We start from the raw sequence: 16,013 nt of genomic DNA on the forward strand, positions 1-16,013 counted from the left end.
TTTTGTCCTTGTTTTACAGATAAGGAAACAGACGTAGGACAGCTTCCTGGTTAAGAGCATAGGTACTGAAGGCAGGCTTCCTGAGTTCCAATCATTGCTGTGCAACCTCAGACAAGTTCTTAAGCCCCCTATACCTAAGTTTCCTCATCTGTGAAACATCTACCCCTAACATACTTTTATATACTTAAAAATACTTGTAGGTTAATACCTGCAGGGTGTCAATACCATCAGTGTATTACAGCACATACTAGTTGTAGGCACTGGCCACTGCCTAAATGCATACTGCTAACAAACAGAGGAGCTTGGATTCATTCTAGATTTGACTCCCAAACTCTTAAGTGTTCTTACCACTCTACCATGACTGCACCCTGTCCCAAGTGGCACAAATGTCCAAAGGAACAGAAATGTCTGAGACCTTTGGTGTGGTAGGATCTCTTTCAGATCTCGTAGCCCTCCATTCCAACTCCATATTCCCTAAGGAACCTTGGGGTTGTTCATTCTGGTTCCCAGGATCCTCAGTTATGGGAAAAAGGGGTCTCATTGACTGGCACAACCAGGGAAAACTCAAAGTCAAATAAAAAGTGCAGGTATCTGGCTTGGAGCTGATGTTCCACCAGCCTCTGTAGGGTATGAATCTGTCTGTGCACACTCTGGTGCCCTACACCCCACGGCTTTACAGGAGACTGAGAAACTCCATCCTCCAGCAAGACTGGTTGGAGCAAAGGCGCTCCCTCTCACCCTCACAGAGCCTACTATCTCCTGGCTTCTCTGTCCAAGGTCATGTGTCACCTTCACGATGTCCTCCGTGGCCCCATGACAACGTGTGCTCTCAGCAGTGAGTGATTCCCAGGCTGCAGAAGCGATCTGCTCTTTCACCCTAATCAGGGCCAAGAGTCTCAAGTCAGCCTTTTTATCATAAACCCAACTATGAGTCTCCACGTGCCCTGGTTTTGCAAGTTGTCCAACGAGAGCACCTGATAAACTCTCACAGTAGCTACAGCATGTGCAATAGCCTGTGTCCTCCTAAATTCTGATGTTGAAGCCTAAACCCCCAATGTGATGGTGTTAGTAGGCAGAGTCTCTGGGAGGGGACTAGGTCACAAGGATGGAGCCTCGTGAATGGGATTAGTGCCCTTATAAGAAGAGCTAGGAGAGAAATGATGTCTTTATCTGTCTCTTCCTCTCCCTCTGCCTTGTGAGGACACAATGAGAAAACAGCCATCCTCAAGCCAGGAAGAGGGTCCTCACCAGACACTGAATCTGCTGGTGGCTTCATCTTGGACCTGCCGGCTTCCGGAACTGTGGCAAATAAATTTCTGTTGTTTCTGCCACCCAATTTGTGTGATTTGGTTACAGCAGTCCAAACTGACAAAAACAGCTTGGAAGAAGGAAGAGAAGGAGGGAGAGAAGGAGGGAGAGAAGGAGGGAAGACATTCTCCCTAAGGGATGTATCACAAATAGTGATGATTTGGGGACCGTGGCAGTTTTCCTGGGTCCCCTCAAAGTTCACCCCATAATTCCCTGACATGCAAAGCCACTGCTGAACTTTGGGCAGTTTTTCTCACGAATCACTAACCATTAAAACACTGGTTCTTCAATATTAATAATCCATAGCGTGCTTTGTTATGCCATCAAAAAGACCTGAATTTTACCTCAAGCCCACTTACTAGCTGATGGTAACTTGGGAAAGTTACCAAACCTCTAAGCCTCAGTTACTCTGACTGTTCAATAAGAATGACAGCTTCTGGGACGCCTGGGTGGCTCAGTCAGTTAAGTATCTGACCCTTGGTTTTGATCCAGGTCATGATCTCACAGTTTGTGAGTTCGAGTCCCACGTGGGGCTCTGCACTGCCAGTGCAGAGCCTGCTTGGGATTCTCTCTCTCCCTCTTTCTCTGCCCCTCCTTCTCTTTCTGTCTCTCAATATAAATAAATAAACTTAAAACAAACAAACAAACAAAAAGACTGACAGCTCCTGCCCACAGGGTTGCTGGGGGTTTGGACAAGATGGGGCAGGCAGTGTACCTGCACAGGCACTCAGTGCTGACCCCTTTCCCTCCCTTTCTTTGCCAAAAAGATGCAGCAGCCAAGAAGAACCACCGTCCTGAGACTGCCAGCCTCCTCCTTTAGGGGAAATTAGCCCGCTGAGACTTGGACAAGACCCATGCGTTATCAGCGGTGGATCACTTGGAGGTGAAGAAAGGCCAGGGATGGAAAATGGCCAAGAAACAACATCAGCCCTCCCATGCCTCTTCCTTCTCTGCGACCCAGGTGCCTCAGCACTCCCTCACATCCTCATCTAGCTGTGTGCTAAAGCTGCTTCACCTTGCAGCCCCAGCTCCTTCACTAAGATACACTCTACTAGAAGGTGAGGGTCCTTCGGTACTCCCCCCACCGACCCCCGCCAATGCCTGGCTTAGTGCCATGGCCAGAAAAGGAAAATGCTGACTATTGGAGTTCCCACTAACCTTGATGGTCTCCAGCTTACATCACATGTACAGAGCTGCCAGAGGTACCTTAAAAAAATACAATTATCACAAATCATACTTCTTGTGCCTGAAGCATTTGGATTTGTCCTAAAATACTTCCTGGAAAGGAGTCAAATGAATGATGGCTCAAGAACCTTTCCAGGTCTTGGAATCAGTGATTCTTTGCTATTAATAGAGCCCCTAAAACCCACCAAATTTAAAATGATGGAGCAGTTGAGACAACTAGTCACGGGAAGAAGGGAGTTCACTTGCTATTTAGTGATGCTGTGCGGAAAACGTCACCCTATTTACGAGGAGCCCCTCTGCTTTCAAATGGCCACGGAAAATGATTCATCCTGCCAAATCTCAGAACGTGGGGGCTCCATAACTGCAGCAGAAAGGCCGAGGGCCACAGAAAGCTAAGCACAGCAGAGAGAGGATGCAGGCTGGGACAGGGGATGGACCAGAGGGAAATGGCTGCATGACCTTGTGCTCAAAGGCCACCAGGGTTAACAAGTAAGGAAAATGACAGCATTTGCAGGGCATGCTGGAGAGCATCAAAGCCCTCTTTATAAATCATCAGCTAAAGACTCTGCTTGGAACTGGTTCAAAAGCAGAACCTCAGGAATGATGGCCTTAAAACAAATAAAGGGGGCTATATCCCTGCTCTGAGGGACAAGAACCATGCAGAGCAACCCAAGAAAGCATCAGCACCATCTGGGGCAAGGCTAAGGAAGTGACCACTGCTTTAACCCGCTGAGTAAAGAGGCACTATAATTTAGCATCAGAATCCACTATAGGGTTTGTGTCCCTTCCCTCAAACATGTATTTTATACTGTTCTCAAATCAGAGAGGAGACTCTGACATCCTTCATAAAATTTTTTATAATGATACAAATAACCTCATGAACTTAGGAGTGTCTCCTATGAGACAAACACTGTGGGAAGGGCTCCGCAGCATTATCTCATAAATCCTCGGCATGACCCTAGGTGGTGGGTGTAAAAGTTATTCCTATCCTGTGGAGAAAAAAAGTGGGACTCCAAGAGCTGAAACAGCTTTCCTAGGTCACCTAGGAAAAGGGAGAAGACCAGGATTTGAAGTCAGAGGTAGTAAAACTAAATGTAAAGAGCAGAGACGTTCAAAATTTACGGTTGTCTGGTGATCTTGTTAAAATTGCAGGTTCTCCGAGCACACCCCCAGAGTTTCAGATTCAGCGGGACTGTGGTGGAGCCCAGATCTCAAGCACCCCCAGATAATACTGACGGGTGTGGTCTGGAAGCACACTTTGCTCAATGCTTGCCTATATCATAATGCCTCTTTTGCTAATCCTTAAAAAGTCCCGTGCTAAACATATCATTCCAGGTGTTATGTATGGATACCTGGGCTGGGCAGACCCAAACTTACAGTCAAGGTTCGCAATCCCAGAATGGACCAAAACGGGTCAGCTGCTTCTACTCTTTGGAGAGTTTTCTCTCCTTATAGTTTTTCTGCTTGGGTTCTTCCACAAAGACGATAGATGTTCTTCTTTACTTCAAAAGAAAAGGCAGCCTAAGAGCACTACAGACGAGGTAGCTACCAAAGCAACAAAAAGGATCAAGAAAGCACATAGACCTGCTCTAACTTGTTCTTTTCATGCTCACCGAGATGAATCCAAGCACTAAAAGATTCAACTGGAAACTTCAAGCGACTCTACAACACCATATTTTATTTTACATGCAGTAAGACTTTTTAATTACAAGTCTAGTAAATGGTGGGATGTCAGATTCTATGGAAATGTAGGAGACCTCATGAATATGGCGAGTTCTAAAAATTATTTCCAAGTCACATGAAGACTGTTTTATGTTACTGGGAATAGGGTGGTTTGGTTTAGTTTTTGGTTTGGTTTTGGCTCAAGATGCTACCTAAGGGTCAGGGATTTTTTTCCTAATACGGCTGTATTTCTTAACGGGTTTGTCATACCAATATGACCATCGGCTTTGTTCTTTTAAAATGGGCTTTCTGAGTAAAATTCTATCTGGAATTCGCCCTTGCCCTTTGCTGTTTTTATCCATTAAAAAAAGGTACAACTGCTAAAACTAGCATGACTCTACTGAAATGATACATTTTCTAACTTCCTTCAGGATGAACACAGCACTCTTTCAAAATGCAGACCTAATGTCCTCATATTGCTAGCTTGCCAGCTCCACAATTGTTACTCACATTGAGCTTTAAAATGAGTTTGTTAAACACTCTTCTGAGAGAGGCAACAATTTTGATTCATCATAAAAAGTTATGCATCTTTATGCCGCATAATAAAGATAATATGAGGCCACAGAGTTACAAGCTGCTCTCTACTGACATTCTCTAATCAGCATAGCATGGTATAGTCACTTCTGCATTTCTAGAATAATGACTCTAAAGTCTCTTCTCTACTGTTCTTCAAAAAGTGATGCCTAATGACAGAAGATGGCATGAAAAAGCCATTTCTCTCTATCCATCCTGTAGTACTGGGGCCAGTACTATTACCAACATAGGCTACAATTTTCACTTTGTGAAGTAAGCTGGGATCTCTCCAAATTCAACATCATTCACAAGTCCACACATTATCACAGGATCTGCTTGTATGTGGAAAGCCTCTGAAATGGTGACTCTGTCCCTGAGTGTCCAGGCCCCTGCCCAAATTATAGCCCCATTGAACTCAAGTGGTACTTGAAAGCAAGCTGGGGAAGAGGTGTTCAGACTGTATGAACTCACGTGGGCCCTCCTGAAGACTGTTTCCTAATGTGTCTTTCTGTGTAACGTATATGCTATGACTTAAGAGGGAAAAACTGTGGACATCTTCTGAGGAAAGCCTGTGGGACAAAAGCCACGTGGCCAGGAGGTCACAGGATGTGCCTACTTTCCCCAACAGTCTCTTCAGCAGCCCCAGAAACTAGGGAGGTGAGCCAACAACCCTGAAATGCTCACAGAACCTGGAAGTGAAACCACACCAGGAGATAAGGACACCCCCACAACCACCTTTAAAACAAGGCTCTGGAAATCATACCTTATGGTCCCCAAGCACTGGAACATACAAAGTCTGTGAGGTCCTCGTCTGCACTGGCCAGAAAGACCACTTTATAATAAAAAAAAAAAAAAAAAAAAAACACAAACATTAAAAAAAAAAAAACCTTTTTCAGACTTTTTAACATGTTTAAAATAATAAGGATTAGATTAACTCCCCCATCTTTTTTTAAGTTTTTATTTACTTAAGTAATCTTTACACTGAATATGGGGATCAAACTTATAACCCTGACATCCAAAGTCACTCATTCCTCCTCCAACTATACAGCAAGGTGCCACCCCCTAACCTTTTTATAAAACAATTTGTATCAAATGCCAAGTTACAGAAGTTTGATGGGCGCAATGAGGACTAACACTTCTATGTAAATTTCTAGATGAGAGATGGGAAAAGAAATGCAGAGAACTTTTTTAATTGTATTTTTATGGGGGGGGGGGACAATGGGGGAAGGGGCAGAGGAAGATAGAGAAACTCAAGCAAGTTCCACCGTCAGCATGGAACCCGATGAGGGACTCAATCCCATGACCCCGGGATTATGACCTGAACTGAAATCAAGAGTCTGACGCCCAACTGAGCCACCCAGGAGCCCCCAAATACAAAGAACTTTAAAAGCTGGTGAGTGAAGCAAAAAAAAAAAAAAAGAAAGAAAGAAAGAAATCATAAACCTATTCAAATCTAAGAGCATCATCATGCTACTTGAAGTGACTTAGAATTCTAAAGCTAAAAAGATCTTAAAAGAATAGGTAAGTATAGCTCTTTGTTTCACGGAGAAATTAGGTTAAGGTTGGCCCAAAGTCTTATCGTTCCTTTTCGGCTCTAATGTTAAACACGATTTAAATCCAAGTGAAACAAAGACCTTACCAGAGATTTTTCCTTTGATAAGGTGGGACCTTGAAACCAAGAGGGAGGAATCAGACTTCAACACAGAAGACAACCCAGGGCCAGCCGACTGGGAAAATGGATCCTGTGATGCCTGAGTACAGGCTGGCTCTTTCAAAGCCACTGCACGTGGACTGGCTAGAAACAGGCAGTTTGGTGACAAAGAAAATCCTCCCTAGAATTGCAGAGAAGGCTGGACCAGAGGGAAACCTGAGAGCTCATCTCGTTTGACCCCTACTTTGCACAGATGAGGAAACCGAGGGTCAGAGAGTGACCCACAGTTACACCACTGTTCACGGCACAGTGAGGACTGACATCCCAGTGGCCCAATGCCAGGGCCTGGAACCATCCCACCAAGTTGCTCTGCAGAGGCCCCATCAGTGCTGCTTCCAACAACCGAAGACCCTAATGATGCAAATAAAGCAACAAGTAGAAGACATCTTTGGTTTTCATATATATTTTCCAGAACTTTAAATGTGCAGAAGCCAGGTCAGTGAGTCACTGGTTAAAAAGAGGACTGGACCTCTGTGAAAGGGAAGGGAAGGTGATACCAAATTGGGGAGGGGGAAAAAAATTTCCCCTTCCCATTCTTCATTTGACAGAGTGATATAGCTCCAGGCAGAAGCACTGTATTCACTATGAAGTTGCCACAGGAAAGCTGTGAATGCAAGAACAACCTGTTTCTATTTACTCATAGTCAAAAATCAATCCAAACGCCAAGACCCCAATTTTTACCATTATCGGAGCTCCCGCCCATCACTAGGCAAAGGTCTCTAGGAATTTTTCTACATCAAAAAATGTTCACAGATGACCCTCTGCCATCTCTCCATTCTGGTTACTATGGAGCCAATCCCACAGGATCCCTAGAAATTGAGGGACACTGCTACATCAATACCCTTGTAGCCCAGGAAACATCACTGAGAGACCTGGAGTCAACACCTGGGGCACACCATCCACCATTCTCTGGAGTCCCAGCTTCTTCTGAATCTTTTATTTAAAAACTTTGAGGGGCTCCTGGGTGGCTCAGCCGATTAAATATTCTGACTCGGGTTTCAGCTCAGGTCAGGATCTCACCATTGGTGAGGTTGGGCCCCGCATTGGGCTCCATGCTGACAGTGCAAAGCCTGCTTGGGATTCTCTCTCTCTCTCTCCCTCTCTCTCTACCCCTTCCCCCCACTCACTCTCTCTCTCAAAATAAACAAACTTTAAATAAATAAATAAATAAATAAATAAATAAATAAATAATAAAACTGATATTTTGTGCGTTATGGATTTTTTTTGCAATGATTTTTTTTTAAATATGGCAATATAACTTATGCTGCTTTCTGAGATTTTTGGAGTCCTCTGAAATTTTCTATTTTTTTTTAAATTTTACTTTTAATGTTTATTTATTTTTTGACAGAGAGAGACAGAGCATGAGTGAGGGTGGGGCAGAGAGAGAGGGTGACAAAGAATCTGAAGCAGGCTCTAGATTCTGAGCTGTCAGCACAGAGCCTGACTGGGGAGCTCGAACTCATGAACCACTAGATCATGACCCGGCCAAAGTTGGACGCTTAACTGAGTCCCTTATTTTTTTAATTTTTAAAACGTTTTTATTTATTTTTGAGAGAGAGACAGAGACAGAGCATGAGCAGGGAATGGGCCGAGAGAGAGAGGGAGACAGAATCTGAAGCAGGCTCCAGGCTCCGAGCTGTCGGCACAGAGCCGGACACAGGGCTCAAACCCATGAAGTGTGAGATCATGAACTGAGCTGAAATCAGACACTTAACCCGACTAAGTCACCCAGGCACCCCTGGAGTCCTCTGAAATTTTAATCCAGAGTCAGATGCCTCACTAGCCTCACCCTGGTCCTTGCCCTGTACTTCCTTTCCGGCATGTGAGAAAACAGGCCAAAAATCACCACTTCTCATGGAAGCCACATACCATTAGCCTCTGTCTCTCCCCCTGGCTTGGGTGGAAATCTCTCTCCATCACCACTTTCCACCACATCCACCTTCTACTCCCCTAACTCCCTCTCTGCACAGCATCATGCTCTCTGAGAGCAGAAGCCAGGGCAGGGAGGGGAGCCCCTTCAAGCAGTTCATCTGCAGGCCCATCCACCACCTTCCTCAAAGCAAGGAAGTCAAAGTCAGGCTTAGAATGGATTTGGGGGAGGAAGACACCGGGAGGCAAATGGTGAAGAATCACAAACCCTGAAGAAACCTCTCCTAACTGAACACCTGTCGCCAAGAGTCAACAAAAAAAGCAGATTTGCAAAGCTACATGTCAAAAGTAAGGTGTCTCTGCTGGAGAAAATCAACTCTGAGTAAATGATCTCTCCTAGTGGTACAGATAACAATTTGTGTTTTAATAAAGGAAATACAAGAGTGATGGGGCGTGAAGGGAGACGGCGAAAGAAATCCAAAGATTAAAAGCTGACCAGCATAGTTCCAAGCTTTGGGGCCAAAACGCAACTTTTGGAGCCACCATGAAGACATAGGCAATGCAGTAAGAAGAGATACGATCTGAGGAAACTAATGCTAAGCAAAGAGTCCCGAAATGCAGGTAAGCCCCAAGAGGAGCCATGAGGGAGAAGGCTGAGAAAATGTAGGAACAGTTAAGTGAGAAGAAAAATAAAGTGAGAACAAGGTGTCGGGTATTGGAACTGGAGAGGCTGAGAGAGGAGAGGAACCCTGTCTGCCAAGGAGACACCTGAGCGCCATACAATTCAGAGTGTGACTGGTTACTGTCTCCATGATGGAGGTCATGGGAGACGTCAGGAGAGGCAGCTCTGAGGGCTCCCCAGGGCATGGCTAAGCAAGGGTTCTCAAGGAGAGAAACACAGAAGTCCTTGAATCTGGAGAGCAACTCATCCTTTGGAGCCAGATAACCAGATTCTAATTCCATCTCACCATGCCTCTCTCTCTTTCCTCCTGAATAAAATGAAAGGTGTGGACTAACTAGGCTTAAAGGGGGTGAGTAGTTTGTTTAGATATGTGAGGCAAGCCAGGTGGCGACTACAAGAAACTAAGGATCTCCAGCCTCAAAAAGACTTGTGGTGTGGAGTGTGCATCTTGTCTTGCCAAATCTGCAGATTCTTCATGAGAAGGCAGAAATCTCTCTTTGAGTATGATACTTCCTGATTTTTATCTGTTGGAAACAAATTATTGTAAAAGCACACTAAATGGGACTCCTATGCTGCTGACCAAGATGGGGTAACAGCAGAGCACCTGGGGGACTCAAAATGTCTGACTCTTGATGGCTGCTCAGGTCATGATCTCATAGTTCAGTTCGTGAGTTTGAGCCCCGTGTTGGACTCTGGGCTGACAGTGCGAAGCCTGCCTGGGGTTCATTCATTCTCTCTCTCTCATGTTCTCTCTCTCATTCTCCTTCTCTCTCTCTCTCTCTCTCTCTCTCTCTCCCCCCACCTCCATCCTTCCCTCCCTTAAAATAAATAAACTTAAAAAAAATGTGGTAGCAGGAATCAGACTTACCCTCCCATCTGAAATAAACCAAAACAGATGAAATACATGAAACAATAATTTCAAGATTCTGGGCATCAGGCAATGAGGGACAGTAACCTCTGAGAAATGGAAAATGAGGTGAGCCCTGTAATGCCCCAGCTTGAGAAAGTATTACAGTAAGGATAGTTTTTCCAACTAATGCTGCTGGAACAATTTGATATTCATATAAAATAATAATAAACTGCCATGTAAACTTCAGACCATCTACAAGATTAACTTCAAATGAATTTATTAGACCTTAACATAAAACCTAAATTATAAAACTTTCACAGACAAAGAAGAAAACTTTAATTATTATGACTCTTGTATGAACCTCAAAATAATTATGCCAAATGAAAGAAACCAGACAGAAAAAGAGTACACATGGCATGATACCCTTCAATAAAAATTCTAGAAAATGCCAGGGCGCCTGGGTGGCTGTGCTGACAGCTCAGAGTCTGGAGACTGCTTCACATTCTTTGTCTCCCTCTCTCTCTGCCTCTCCCCTGCTTGTGCTCTCTTGCACTCTCTCTCTCTCTCTCCAAAATAAATAAATATTAAAAAGAAATTTTTTTTTAATTCTAGGAAATGCCAACTAGTCTACAGTAACCAAAAGCAGATCAGGGATTGTCTGGAGGGTCTAGAGACAGGAAGAAAGGATTACAAAGGAATATAAGGAAAGGTTAGGTGGTGATGATTATGTTAATTATCTCTATTGTAATGATGGTCCCACAGGTATATACCTTTACCTAAGCAAATCAAACTGAATAAATAGGTACAGTTTATTGTGTGTCATTTAAGCCTCAATAAGACTATTAAATACACACACACAAAGTGGCCAAATAAAACCCAAAGTCAGGCAAATTGGCGTGCTGGCTGCCAGTTTTCAATTCCTATATTCAGTGACATCTGTAGTCACCTCCAGTGCTCTGTGATTTCTTTGAAATTGGCTCAAGCCTGCAGCTAAGATATAATTTCCATAGACCGTAGACGGGACCACAGAAAATCATTCTAGAAAATATTCACAGTTGAAAATGTGGGTATAATGAATGTGCGTATTAGCATACACAAGAAGTTTCCTGATGATGGTCTGACTCAATTATTCGACTCTAGGATGATGTGAAAGCTATATGCATTCAGGAGAAACCATGTTTTAAATTTTGATCTTTTCCCCGGCTAGCCATAGGTGGTACCATCCTCTCTCACCATGCTGGGCCACCTCAGTGAGCCAGAGCTCCTCGTCAGCCCTGAGACCATCAGAATACACAACCCATTCCCCCACAGTCATTCTGTACCCATACAGTGACTATGTTTTTTACTTTAAGTTCAGTACCCAATAAATTACATGAGATATTCAACACTTCATTCTAAAATAGGTTTTATGTTGCATAATGGTGTCCAACTGTAGGCTAATTTAAGTGTTCTGAGTATATTTAAGGTAGCCTGGGCTAAGGTATGGCGTTGGAGAGGTTAGGTGCATTGAATGCATTTTCAACTTAGAGACTTTCAACTTACAATGTCTTTATTGGGACTTAACCCCATTGTAAGTCAAGAAAAATATGGGTAAATACTGGATAGTTATAAACTTTGTGTCATCGTTCATAAATTAAGTAAAACAGATTGTCCACCTTCAACAGATCTGTGTTTCCTCATCACCTGGCACAGCCTCTGATGTTCTCAGTGATCAAGGAGGGGGAAAGGTGAAAATGTATCTCGCATTACATTCCAGGACAATTAAATCATAGTATCATGAGGAATGTTGTAGAAGGTATTCCAAGAACTCCTCACTTTTCTAGCAATCCTGATATTTAGGAGTGCTGTAGGATTTACATATTACATGAGTAGCATTCACACAGTCAGTGGCTTTGGGGAGGCCACACACCCAAACCTGTACGTCTACCTAACATGAGAAAACATCTTATGTCAACATGCGTGAATATGTATCATATGAAAAACACATATACATATTTCCTCCTATGATAATATTCATGGATATACAGGTATATCATTACTTATATGAATATATTCACTGATACATGGGTTTATCATTACTTATTAACATTTTTCCAGATTGAAACTAAAATCGCTCAAAGAACGGAAGAACAAGAGGCAAATGGTAGTCTGGTAACCAAATTAAAGTATCAGCTTTCATTTGCCATCAGATAAGCCTGAAAGTGTTGGAGTTGATCTAACCCAGTTCTGCAGGTAAGAAGAGTCTCGATGTATTTTGTGGCAGATGGTTACACGAAAAGGGGCCTGAGGAATGTTACTTGTCCCACACCAAAACAGTACAATAATGGGCTCTCTTGTCATTGGGTCACCCCATTTTGGTCTGCTTAATGCGGGTGGAGCCCCATAAAACCCCATCTGGAATGTTGTCCATTCAGGCAGAAAGGCACTACTTGCAGGCTGCCTTTTTTTTGTTGTTTTCCTTCTTCAAAATGTGGTTTTGAAAAAATGCTTGTAGCATTAAGAACACTCAGACCCAGGACAACTCACAGCTCAAGTTGCAGGTAGAGGAAGTATCTCCCGCACCTTATTGGTCAAGTCCAGACAAGTTCTTCTTTTTTAATTCTTTTAATGTTTATTCATTTTTGAGAGAGAGAGAGAGAGAGAGAGAGAGAGAGAGAGAGAGAGAAAGAAAGAGAGAATGAGCATGAGCAGGGGAGGGGCAGAGAGAGAGGGAGACACAGAATCTGAAGCAGGTTCCAGGCTCTGAGCCATCAGCCCAGAGCCCAGTGCGGGGCTCGAACTCACGGACCACAAGATCGTGACCTGAGCTGAAGTCAGATGCTTAACCGATGGAGCCACCCAGGTGCCCCTAGAAAGTTCTTGAGAGCAAAGGTAAATAACACTTCCTCACCATAGTCCACGACCTCCTTCTTCTGCTTCTGCTTAGTAACGACTGCTTGCCTTTTGTTTCCGAATAAATCATTTGGTATGAGGCCACTGAAAAATTATCATCTCCATCTTTAGAACAGATAATTAGGAAAAAGGCCACTTTCTTGCTTAAGACACACTGAAGACAACTGCTCCAAGGATACTTGTGCAGCTAAGGCCAGTTTGAGGATCATTGCAGTGGAACATTCTTCTGCAAGTACATTGTAGGTGGATTTTCTCCTTTTGGTTCATAAGAGGGAATATATGTTCTTAAAATACATATATGATTTAACATACATACAATATTGAATTAAAAGTCATAAGAAATAGTAAAACACTTACATGAAAACATAGCAATGACTCAAGTATTACTTGATAGGACTGACAGTGGCAGAAAGGCCCTAACGTAGACAATCTCTCTACAAAAAGGTTACAAATAGGGGCGCCTGGGTGGCTCAGTCAGTTAAGCGTCCAGCTTCGGCTCAAGTCGTGATCTCGCGGTTTGTGAGTTCGAGCCCCGCATCGGGCTCTGTGTTGACAGCTCAGAGCCTGGAGTCTGCTTTGGATTCTGTGTCTCCCTCTTTCTCTGCCCCTACCCCGCTCATGCTCTGTCTCTCTGTCTCTCAAAAATAAATAAACATTAGAAAAAAGTTACAAATAAAAAAACCTAACTTTAATAAACATTTCTATCGTAGAGATGGTAGTGGGAATTCAATGAATGTTCTGATTTTTAAAAAAATACCTTTAGCCTCCTGACATAACACAAATAGCGAATAGTGATGTTCTACTTACATGCCAGGTGCTATTCAGGTCTCAAAAACCGCTCTGAAGTAGGCACTATTATTGGCCCTTCGTTATGCATGGGGAATCTGAGGTAGGAAGCAGTTGAGAAACTTGCCCACCACACAGCTACTAAGTGACAGAGATAAGATTGTGACGTGGCTTCAAAATCAAAGTCCTTCAGCACCGTGCTCTCCTGCCCTTTGAACATACAGAGCACCACCTTCCTCACCAAGACCACTGGCCTCCACTAACCATGTACAAGATTGAGCTGTGGGCATGTGGTCAGTTCATTCAGTTCCCTCTGGCTCCCTGCTCCGCTGCGTTACTAAAAAAATTCTACCACTCCAGCTCAGTCCATCTAGTTTCCTGCAAATAATCTTTAAAACTGCGAAGGCAGTTAATTAGGACTGTACATTTACCTTTAAGAGTGAACAAGGCCATAAGAGCACATTTTTACCAGAAGAGAGCATTTGAAAAATGGCAGCTCCAGAGGCAACAGAACAAGAAGGACATCACCTGGCCAGTCTAGGCTGACTTGGCATTTTCAGGGACTGACTCTTGGAGATTTAGCACAACTTCAGTTACTCAACGGCTGATGGCTGTGGAGTCCTGCTCTGAGGGACTATGGAACCCTGCACTAAAACCAAGGGGTCAAAGGGGCAAAGCTGGTGCATGGCACACCTCCATCCAGCCTGGAACAAGCTTCCTACAATCCCACGTCCTCCTAAAATCTCCAGAGTGAGAGAAAGGTTTTCAGGAGGGCAGCCCGAGATTTCCATAGCAGGGAGCGAAGAAGAGGGAGAAGACAGTTTCTCAAGAATGGTCTCATCCCGGGGTGCCTGGGTGGCTCAGTCGGTTAAGCGGCTGACTTCAGCTCAGGTCACGATCTCGAGGTCTGTGAGTTCGAGCCCCGCGTCGGGCTCTGGGCTGATGGCTCAGAGCATGGAGCCTGCTTCCGATTCTGTGTCTCCCTCTCTCTCTGCCCCTCCCCCGTTCATGTTCTGTCTCTGTCTCAAAAATAAATAAAACGTTAAAAAAAATTTTTTTTAAAAAGAATGGTCTCATCTGGGGGTGCCTGGGTGGCTCTGTTGGTTAAGCATCCAACTTCAGCTCAGGTCATGATATCACCAGTCATGGGTTCAAGCCCCGCGCTGGGCTCTGTGCTGACAGCTCAGAGCTTGGAGCCTGCTTCAAATTCTATGTCTCCCTCTCTCTGCCCCTCCCCTACTCGTGTTCATTCTCTCTCTCTCTCTCTCAAAAATAAACAAACATTAAAAAAAATTTTCAAGAGGGGCACCTGAGTGGCTCAGTCAGCTAAGCAGCCAACTTTGGCTCAGGTTATGAACTTATAGTTCATGGGTTTGAACCGTGTGTCAGGCTCTGTGCTGATGGCTCGAAGCCTGGAGCCTGCTTTGGGGATTCTGTGTCTCCTTCTCTTTCTGCCCCTCCCTGACTCATGCTCTGTCTCTCTCTCTTTCTCTTTCTCAAAAATAAAAAATAAACATTAAAAAAATTTTTTAATTTCAAGAAAAAAAAGAATGGTCTCATCTGGGAGGTAACATGCCAAGGTTGTCTTTGTAGGGGACTCTTCTTTGACAGCATCAGAGGGACAGACCTGCTCCCTATGGAAGAGGTCAAGAAAACAAGTGACCTTTGCCAGATCTTTTTCCTACCCTCCCCGGATCTGAAAGTCTCGGTCTGTGGCTGGAAAGCCCACAGGAGTGGATTTTCTTCATTTTCCCACTCCACCCTGACACCCAATCCTGGTGAAAGTTGTTTCCAAAGGCTTGATGTGCTTACAAAAGCATCTCACTGTCCACATATACTAAACATTACAGTATATGAAATAATGAAACTGGGTAATGAACCATGTCACTGGGCATGACTCTGTTTTTCTCTCAGTCAGACCTGGTGAGCTACACTCATGTAAAACTGGACAAATCAGTGCATTCTTAACACAGAATGTGTGAACTATGCTTAATTAAATACCTGCCACTCTTTCACGAATACACAAGAGTAAGTTATACAGCAACGCACGGACTTTTTACATGTTTCAACATGGTTTTGTATTTAGACAGTTTTGCCATATATAATTTGAGGCTGCTTATCTTTTACAATTATGTGAAGAAATTTCACCATTGAATTTTGAAACGAAGCTACTGAATAGTCTTCCCGCAAAGTTCTACATCAGTTTGAAAAGAATCTTGAAATTGCAAAGTGAACCATTTAAAATTGCAATATTTGACACCACTTATCGTTGTAACTAAGGATTTTCTCGATGCTGTGCAATCAAAACACAAAGAGGTATGGTTTAAAACCTATAACCCTGGTTTGCAATTTGTGTCCCTAAAAATGGCTTTGTTGATTTCACTGGAGGACTCCCAAATGAGGAGAAGTGCAAGTCTGAGTTTATAAAGTAAATTTGTACTAGTAAAATGCTCTTAAAACTTTTGAGATCCCATTCCCATTTCTTTTTTTTTTTT

The sequence above is a fragment of the Panthera onca genome, chromosome D4, assembly GCF_046562875.1.
Source record: "Panthera onca isolate mPanOnc1 chromosome D4, mPanOnc1 haplotype 2, whole genome shotgun sequence".
NCBI classification, from domain to species: domain Eukaryota; kingdom Metazoa; phylum Chordata; class Mammalia; order Carnivora; family Felidae; genus Panthera; species Panthera onca.